At 37.3% G+C, this 7,455-nt stretch overlaps 1 long non-coding RNA gene across 1 annotated transcript; it reads left to right on the top strand.

The window, feature by feature from the left end:
* Positions 1 to 2,768: 2,768 nt before the first annotated feature.
* On the top strand, positions 2,769 to 5,408 carry LOC132010261 (uncharacterized). The gene is made up of 3 exons (XR_009402206.1): positions 2,769 to 2,856; positions 4,697 to 4,753; positions 5,345 to 5,408. It is a non-coding gene; the product is annotated as an uncharacterized LOC132010261 (long non-coding RNA).
* Positions 5,409 to 7,455: the final 2,047 nt, after the last annotated feature.

Raw genomic sequence — 7,455 nt, 5'->3', positions numbered from 1 at the left:
GGCAGGTGGGGGTGTGGGGAAGCAGGCTCCCCTCTAGCAGAGAGCCCGATGTGGGGCTTGATCCCAGGACCTTGAGATCATGACCTGAGCAGGAATCAAGACCCAGACACTTAACCAACTCAGCCACCAGGTACCTTGAGAGAATCTGTCATTATAGTCAGTCACTAATGCCCTCCCTGACTGGAGTGCTAGTGCAAAAATTTTTCATTTGTAGCCCAGGCAAAAGTGCCATCTGCGCCATGGTCCAGACCTGCTGCAAGACTCCTCTCTGGATCTTTCTCAAACCTGGCAGCTTTCTATGTTACTCAGTAAATGGGTTAGATCAGCATTTCTAAATGTAGAAACTGCCACTATCAAACCCAAAGAGACCTACAAAGTACTTGCTTTCTTCTTAGTGACGGGAAGTGTGAAATGAAATAAATTATTCTTAACTTTGGAAGGCATCCCCTAGCATATTCCAAAGCACATGTGATGGGCCCCCTGACTCTTTGCAGATTTATCTTCCACCTTAAGAGTGCACACAGGTTTAAAATGTCTTTAATAGGGGCACCTGGGTGGCTCAATAGGTTCAGCTTCTGCCTTCTGCTCAGGTCCTTATCCCAGGGTCCTGGGATCAAGCCCCACCCAGGGCTCCCTGCTTGGCAGGCACTACACTATCTCTGTCCCTGTCTCTCTCAAATACATAGATAAAAACTTTTTTTTAAAAAGTCTTTGATACACTTGCAAATCTTGCTCATCTGATCTGATCGCAGGACATAATCAATCGAGTAGAACAATGTAATGTTCTGCAGAATGTCCTTGTGATCCAAACTACATTATGATAGGATGAGGGAGAGTATCAATACACCCGAGGCAAGACTACAGAGGCACCCTCTTCTCTTCTACATGTAAATAAAAGCCACTTCTAGTCCTCCTTACTCGTAAGGATAGAAAATCATTCATTTATTGAACCAATAGCCACATGCCAAGTACCTAAGTCCACGTTAATCTGCTCCAACCAAGATATCACATGCAGCACAGCAGGTGCAGTGGGGACAAATACTGGCCTGAGTTTACTGTCATACTTCAGAATCTGCCAGTTCTGGGTAGTGGCCGGACTACTAAATTAAATGAAAGTAGAGTGGGAATCACCATATCTGCATTTAGTCCTTTAAAAGTGTCACTAATATATTACTATTTTTAATTTACTAGATTAGCTGTGGGCTCGATTTGAAAGACTTCCGCTTGACTTCCCTTACTGTGTCAGCCCTAATACTGTAGGCAAAGAAAATGATGCTGGGGTTTTGCCAACCACCAAATACGTCCATTTCAATGATGCACTTGGGATTGAGAAAAGGACTGCTGGAGAGATCCATTAACACATTTGAGCCAGGACTCCATTTATTATATGACACTCCTATGTTCCCTCGAATGAAAATTCTAATATAGTTCATAAATAAGAAAAATGACCCATAAGTAATAGTAAGATAAAGGAGTTTCAATGACAAAATGAGTATGAGGTCATTAGTATTCACCAGTAGAGTAACATTGTGTCTTCCGGTAAGAATTTCCGATCAGGTACCATGGTATTTCGGATATCATAGAAATGTTTGATTCTACCAATGAGCTAGTCTACTTTAAAACAAGTAAGTATTTAAATCAGAAACTCTGGCTTATGAATTATTTCTAAATCTGTATTCTATAACTCTTAAGAGAGCTGTTGAAAGGGTTTACTCAAAAACAAACGTAAGTTTAAAATTTTACACTCAGTGGATTATCTGTTAGAGGTGACAGAAAGATGATAATCGGGAGAGCACTAAAGAGCTATTTCAGACTGGGAGAGCCTGAGAGATCAAGAGGCAGAAGAGGGGCCATATGACTCACTGGCCTTACTGATTCCTACTTCATCACTACCATCGACCTAAATATACCATCACACCTGCATCCAGTCACCTTGTATTACGTCCATGTTCTTTATTCAGAAAATATGTTTTGAAAAACATATGAATCTGAACTTATGGGTTTTTTTATCCTTTTTTTTTTTTTTTTTTGTTAACCTATCTTGTACATCTTGTATGTTACCTGTCTAATAAATGTTTTGCTTTCCAGCAACACAAACACTGCCTGACACTTGGCAGGCCTTCATTAAATAAAGACCAAATGAATGACTGCATAGAGCACAGCAGTGAACAAACCTCAGTCCTGGGTTTCATGGAACAACACGTTAGTGTGAAAGACGATGATGTCACCAGACAATCACAAAGTAAAAACCACCAGGCAAATGCACTATCACTGGAGCAAGTATAAGGAGCTCCAATGACCTGGAGCCCCAAAAGTAGGCTCTCCAAAGACAATATCATCTGGTCAAGGACCTAGAAAATGAGTAGGAGTTAAAAGAGCTTATGTCTGGAGTGTGACTGAGTCATGCACAGGCAGAAAAGAGCATCCCAGGCAAAGCATTATAACTGACACAAAGGCCTGGAGTCAAGGGAGTGTTAGGGATGCAGCCTTGGTTGGTGCTTCCCTTCATGTATTTGTTGTTTTTTTTTTTTTTGTATTTTGTCAGCCTCGACTTCCAATGCTTCAGGAAGCTAAAAAGCAACAGATACTGAAAATAATAAACATGATTTACTTATATTTGGTATTTAGGCATTTATAATAGACACTTTTATCTTCACGAAAGCAAATGATATAATTCTCATGGACAGAGTTTTGATTCTGTATGGTACGATATGACATTTCATCATGTCTTCGTCTAATGTTTATAATGATAAATAGGTTGTCATCCTAACTCATCAGAGCAACATTTCATGGAACCATATGAAGACTAATGCTATGATAATGTGTCTATTACATGCTACCTTGAGGGGAAAATCCGTAAGTAGTACTCTCATGCTCTAAAGATATTTCATATTACAAAATGGCAGAGGCCGAACACTGAAACCTTTACCAGTTTCTAGGCAGGTTGAATTGTTTCATGATGTGGGTGTATTTCTACAACCTATGAGATTAAGAATAACATAAGTATTTCGACTATATTCACTACTCTTTGAACAAATGAAAATGTAGCATGTTATTTTATACTTATAAATTAATATCTAACATTTTTCTTGATGAATGTATATATATTTGTCTATACATGGTCAATACATGTATTAACTATGCTAACACAATAATATGTAGCTGTATCATTACAAATATTAATAAATACGAATTCTGGAAAATTTAGAGATACTTTGTTAGAGATTTATCTCTTTACTTGTACTGATTTTAAGAGAAAGTGCAAGAAAAAAATCAAGATTTGGCTATAAAGCCTTTTCAGTATTCTGAAGTTCTTATTTTCACATACCGAACATGAGAGCGCCAGCCCACAGAGGAAAACTCCGTACTCCTATTATTACTTGGTCTGAGTCTTTAGCAACTTTATGGGCAAAATATTTTTAAGATTAAAAAAATATAGAAAGAGTATAATGTCCTTTAAATGTTCTTTTATGTTGGTGTTTGGATCCTAAAAGGCAGGGAAAAAATACTGCAACAGTGGTGATATGAACAGCCTTGAACAATGTTGTTTTATATGCAATGACAATGCATAACAGAAGAAGCCAAAATGAGTCAGACGAAAGTATATCAAGCCCATTTTCCTCATTTTGATTCAGAGGTTTTTTGCTAAAAATCACAAGCCAGTCTTAGTGGCAAGCTTCAGAAAACTTGCACAGCTCTGATAAGAAAGGACATCGCTCATAAATATTCATTAAAAATTACCTTTTCTGGATCATGAATTTTTCAAGCAGACACTGATTTGACCTCTACAAGGAACAAAATCCAGCCTATAGTGGAGTGTCTCCTATTTCTGACAAAAAAAGGTGAAAAATTGGTTTTCCCAGCTAAGCAGCTACTTTGTACACCGCGTGAGGTCTGAGGTCAGTTACCTCTGCGCTCCACACACTTGAGCATTAATATTCATTCGAATTACAATCTTTACATTCTAAAGTCCTGCTCCTACTTTTCTGAAACTGATTGTGTGGCAGGCCAGGGTTTGCATTTTAACTAATTTTTAAAGTAACTTCATCTAACTTCTCTGTTGCTAAAAAATGTATGAATTCAGTAATTTTCTTTAGAAAAAAGTCACATCTGCCTGTTTTGAATTTATATGCCCTCTCACTGAGGATAAAAGCCACGTTTTTCCTGGTAATTATCTGCAGAGTGGGTGAATGGATAGAAACATCTACATTTATGTCTATCAGAGAGCTATTGTTGGCATTTCATCTTCATATAGCTCCTCATAGTTCATACATACAAAAGGAGCTTTGCATTATTTGGGGGCATGTTTTTTGCTTGCATTGTTATTCCTAAAATATCTCAGTGGGGTAGTCAGCATTACCACCCGCATTGTTTAAATAGACTAACTGATAAGTAGAATATGAATTTTGACAGCAAATCGTGTGCAAACTTAGCAACTAAACAGGAATATCTTTCCAGAACTTTATCCCAGGTTCTTGTTTTAGGTTAAACCCTAGAATTATTGTACCTAACGTCTAAGATTCATATTTGGGTAACTTCAGAGAGTAACCAAAAGTGACCAAAGAAACACTTTAACCACATATAGTTCAAGTTATGGTGGGGTAATTTTGATTTTTTTTTTCCTCATGCAGTTAAACAGCAGTAATAGTCTTCTTATTACAGCAGGATTCTAATCTCCGCGCCTTCCTTTCTCTAGATTTATGATCCTGGACATATTTGAACCTTTCTACTTGCTGTCCATGTGAAAATGAAGGTAACTCCTTTAGAGAATTTACAAGGCTCCTCAGTTTATTCTTGGCACTCCAAAGAGTTACTTTTTAAGTACAGAATTAACTTGATTTAAATACGATGTAACTTAGCACAAAGATGGTAATGGAACTTTTACTGGGATGTAGTCTCCAAAAGGAATGGAAATGTGCCAAACTGAAGATTTCTACCCCACCCTCCTCCATTCAAAAAAAAAAAAAAAAAAAAGAAAAGAAAAAGAAAAAAAAGAGAAGAAAGAAGAAAAAAGAAAAGTCTTAGAGAAGCAGCACAGGAGAATAGGGAGTACTGCATAAAGGTGGTTGAGTTACAGTCTCTGCTTCTTCCGGTTTTATTCAGTTTTTATTCCTAATCCAGCCCGTATTGCCTCTTAGTAAGTGCTCATCTGATTAGCATAGGACAATTCTTTGAGGGTGGAACCTGCATATTATTTCAACAGCCTTGGTAATTCAATAAGTCACATGCTGATGTTGCATCTTTTTGACCTTTATCTCCCAAAGTCTTCTATATAGTTGCTCCTGGATATAAGGATTGTCAGCCTGTCCTCCTTAAATCTGTTGGCTCCATTCTTTCATGACAGAGTGTGGAACAAGGAGCAGGAGTTACACAGGGGAGGCTGAGGACCATCCAGACCTTATTCACTCGTCCTTCCCCTTCCACCCCAAGGATGTCCATACGCTACAGCTGCCAGCTTTAATAAAGGAAAATGCACAACATCCAATCACATTTGAATGTCCGATAAACAATGAATAATTTTATAGCACAAGTGCTATAGCACAAATATTTGTGACATATCTATAATAAAATTATTTGGTTTTTTAGATGAAATTCAAATTTAACTGGATGTCCTGTATTTTATCTGACACCCCTCTCATGTAGCCCAAATTCATTCAAAGAATCTGTTGCATGAAGAGAACAATTGTTTTTAACCTCTTTTCCATTATCTTCCTCACTCACACAGAATGGCAGAAGTCCCCAGTGTAGTTTTTACTTCATTTTTATACTTCCATATTATGCCATCAATGTAAATCACCACATAAATCTGTCATGCTTTTATTTCTACTGTGGAGTCACATGTGACTAGAGTTGTTAGGGTCTATATCCAAAAACTATGGCAGAATTCTTTAACAGTCAAAAATGCCCTTAAAGTATCATGCTTAGCGAAATAAGTCAAGCAGAGAAAGACAACTATCATATGATCTCCCTGATATGAGGAAGTGGTGATGCAACATGGAGGCTTAAGTGGGTAGAAGAAGAATAAATGAAACAAGATGGGATTGGGAGGGAGACAAACCATAAGTGACTCTTAATCTCACAAAACAAACTGAGGGTTGCTGGGGGGAGGGGGTTTGGGAGAAGGGGGTGGGATTATGGACATTGGGGAGGGTATGTGCTTTGATGAGTGCTGTGAAGTGTGTAAACCTGGCGATTCACAGATCTGTACCCCTGGGGATAAAAATATATGTTTATAAAAAATAAAAAATTAAAAAAAAATACCCTTAAAGATTTATTAGAATGTCACAGTTAGAAGCTCTTACACAGTCTCTCAGCAAATCCATTATAGTCTGTTTTTCTTGCCGCATTAAAGGACAATGCTATTATGCTATTGTTGAGCATTAAATGAAGTAGAAGGCTTGAAGTTGGAGCCATGTTGCATGAGAAACAGATCATAGCCTCTGGCTCCTGATGGTCATCAAAAATTGTTTTTTATTTAATTTCCATAACAGACTTAACTTGTTGCCAAAAGCATCACTTTACTTTGTATCATATTCCTAGGAAAAGGCATTTACAGAAAGAAAGAAAAGAAGGAAAGAGAGAGGAATGAACAAAGAAGGGGAGAGAGGGAGGAAAGAAAAACAAGCTTTCAGAACTCTAGTATTCAGAAATATCATTACTTTCCAAATAGTTTTCAATAAAGATGATGAATACATACTGATGATATAAAATGTTAATTTATATAGAAATGTCTTGAAATTAAAAACAGATCACCAAAATATACATTATTTGTTTAATGTGTTTAAAGTGTATTTAAAGTATTTTATTTTTTTTTTTTATAATTTTTAAAAAAAATTTTTAGTAAACATATAATGTATTATTAACCCCATGGGTACATGTCTGTGAATCACCAGGTTTACACACGTCACAGCACTCACAATAGCACATACCCTCCCCAATGTCCATAACCCCAGCCCCCTCTCCCTACTCCCCTACCCGCCCCCCGCAACCCTCAGTTTCTTTTGTGAGATTAAGAGTCTCTTATGGTTCTGACATAAAGTATTTTAAATACAAAAGGACAAAAATGTAGTGTACAAAATTTGGATGAATAAATGTTACACCACGGTATGTCTAAAAATCATTCTACTATATTGCTTCTAGTACAAATTATTCTTTTCAATAAAGAAGCATGTTTGTTGTTAAGAATGTTTAAACTTTTCCTCTACCAGGCAAACAGAACAGACCACGAAAATCCAAACATGTATTCATTCACTTTTGTAGCGTGAGAGCAGATGGTAGGAAATGACTGCCCCCCCCCCCCCCCCCCCCGCCCTGCCCTACAGTGGGCTCTCAGCACAGGGGTATTTGGCTACATCACTCTGCAAGCACCATAATAGCTATATTTTCTCAGATGCTACAAGTGCATTTTTAATATTAAAAACAATATTTTACCATGTTAAACTTCTATTAACTTTG

Source organism: Mustela nigripes, chromosome 2 (genome assembly GCF_022355385.1).
Source record: "Mustela nigripes isolate SB6536 chromosome 2, MUSNIG.SB6536, whole genome shotgun sequence".
NCBI lineage: Eukaryota > Metazoa > Chordata > Mammalia > Carnivora > Mustelidae > Mustela > Mustela nigripes.
Note: the sequence above shows the minus strand (reverse complement) of the source record. Positions and strands in the feature narration are given on the sequence as shown.